Below are 2,916 nucleotides of genomic sequence, written 5' to 3'. Positions count from 1 at the left end.
ACCACAAGAGCCTGAGGTATTTGATGGATCAGACGAACCTAAATATCAGGCAACTTCATTGGTTGGATGTGATGAAGGATTATAATTACGAGATCCATTATCACACGGGAAAGGCCAATGCGGTGGACGATACTCTCAGCCACTAGGCGTTCGTGACTCTGACCCGTGGTATATTCTTGAGGATGAAACTGGTTACACCGCTGCTGGAACGATTCAGGAGGCACATGTTGAGGCTACGAAGGAAAAGTGTCAGAAGTGTAAGCGGATTGTGGGTTAGGTGGCTTCCTTCGATATGATAGCCGTAGACTGTTGAATTTGCATCGGAGGGTCTGGGTTCCATATTAGGGAGGGGTGTGCCAAGTTCTGATGAAGGAGGCTCACGAGTCAAGACTCTCCATTCATCATGGGGCGACGAAGATGTATATGGATCTTCTCTCTGATTATTGGTGGCCCTACGTGAAGCAGGATATAGCATGGTTTGTAGAGCGGTGATTGACTTGCAGGAAAGTTAAGGCCGAGCATCAGTGACCTCACGACAAGATGCAACTGTTGGAGATTCGCGTATAGAAATGTCAAGACATCACCATGGATTTTATCACGAAGCTTCCCACGACCGCACGTGGAGTGGATTCTATTTGGGTCATGGTGGATCGATTGACTAAGAGCGTGCATTTTATCCCGATCCAGGAGAGTATTTCTATAGAGAAGCTAGCCGAGAGTTATGTTCAAGAGGTTGTGCACGTCATGGGGTGCCAGTATCAGTGGTTTCACAACGGGATGTTCTCTTTACTTCCAGGTTTTGGAAGCGGTTTCTTGACGAAATGGGCACTCGTCTCCATTTCATTACAACATTTCATCTGCAGACTGATGGGCAGAGTGAGCGGACGATTCAGACTCTTGAGGATATGATGCGTGCGTGCGTACTATATTTTGGTGGGAGTTGGGATACGTATCCTATGTTAGTGGAATTTTCGTATAACAACAATTATCATGCTAGCATTGATCGACCACCTTTTGAGATGCACTACGGGAGGAAATGCAGGACCCCGATTTGTTAGGGCGAGGTCGGTCAGTGAGTCATGGGGAGTACCAAGTTGGTAATTAAGACTACTGAGCTGATTCAGTGTGTTCGAAGCAGGCTCCAGACAGCTCATAGTCGGCAGAATAGCTATACCGACAAGCGCCAGTCAGAATTGGAGTTTTATGTAGGAGATATGGTTCTCCTAAAGGTGTCACCTTGGAAAGGTGTCATCTGGTTCAGGAAGCGGGGCATGTTGCGCCCTAGGTATATTGCTCGCATCTGGATTTTGGCTCGGGTGGGTCAGGTTGCGTATCGTCTAGATCTTCCTGCTGAGCTTAGCCATATTCATAACACATTTCATGTGTCTCAGATACAGAAGTGTTTGGTGGATGATTCTGCAGCTGTACCTTTGGAGGATATTTAGGTGGATGATCGCCTGAATTATGTTGAGAGACCGCTTGCAATATTAGATCGGAAGACAAAAACCTTAAGGAACAAGGTTGTGGAGCTAATGAAGGGACAATGGCTACACCGCAAGGGGTCGAAGTGGACTTGGGAGCCCGAGGAGGAGATGAGAGAGCATTACACAATATTGTTCAAGGCAGCGGACTTCGAAGACGAAGTCTGATTCAAGTGGGGGAGAATTGTAATGCATGGCTTCCGGTATAAACATATCTTTCCTATTGTTTAAATTTCCTTTTTGAACTCGGGCTGTTGAAAGCCTCAACACGACGTGTCAATATGACTTTGACCGTAGAGATTAATGAACCAACACGGTGAGTCGAGGTGCCTCAACTTGGTGTGTTGGAAGTTAGGAAGGAAACCCTAATTTTAGGGCGTTGCACCCTATTTAAAGGCCTAAAGTCCCTTGGCTGGTCTCCTTACCAGTCTCCTCTATCCATAAACCCTAAATTTGAGTATCATCTTGCATAGTTTAGTGTGTGAGCTTTTGGAGAGCCTTGAGTGTTGATTTTTGTACTCTTTTGGAGGAGCCTTGAAGTTTGAAGGTGTAACATCCCCCTCTGGCACGTATCAAAATATTGTCCGCTTTGGACTCCGAACACAAAAACTTCCCAGGGGGTCACCCATCCCTGGATTGCTCTCGCTCGTGCATGCTTAACTGCAAAGTTCTTAGGGATCTACTGTCCTCACGGATTTAAAACGCGTTTGACAGAGAAGGTATCCACACCCCTTTTCTAAGGAAATGCTTCGTTCTCCTTCTCAGCCAATGTGGGATCAGGTGTAACCCACCTTCACCCCCCCATTATAGGGTTCGACGTCCATGTCAAACACATCAACCAGTGCCCCAGCTCTGATATGATTTGTAACATCCCCCTCTGGCACGTATCACAATATTGTCCGCTTTGGGTTCCCGGCATGAAAATTTCCCAGGGGGTCACCCATCCCTGGATTGCTCTCGCCCAGACACACTTAACTTCAGAGTTCTTATGGGATCTGATGCTCTCACGACTTTAAAACGCGTTGTGGCAGAGAAGGTATCCACATCCCTTTATAAGGAAATGCTTCGTTCTCATTCTCAGCCGATGTGAGATCAGTTGTAACCCACCTTCACCCCCATTATAGGGTTCGATGTCTCCGTCAAACACATTGACCCGTGCCCTATCTCTGATACCATTTCTCAATTTTTACGTGCCAGAGGGGGATGTTACAAAAGGTATCTAGCTTGAAGGTAAGGCTATAGATCCAAAATTTCCCTACTTGTTGCATTCTCTTTGAGGTATCAAGTTTATATATTTCTTAATAGTTGCTTAGATCTCTTCTTGGGTTAGGTTGTATGCTTTTAGCCATGGTTGGGTGGATGATAGGGTATTAGGACGTTCCAAATGTTTATTCTTTTAGATCTAAGATCTACATGAACTCTCTTGATATAAAGG

This window comes from Lactuca sativa, chromosome 9 (assembly GCF_002870075.4).
Source record: "Lactuca sativa cultivar Salinas chromosome 9, Lsat_Salinas_v11, whole genome shotgun sequence".
Classification (NCBI taxonomy): Eukaryota; Viridiplantae; Streptophyta; class Magnoliopsida; order Asterales; family Asteraceae; genus Lactuca; species Lactuca sativa.
Note: the sequence above shows the minus strand (reverse complement) of the source record.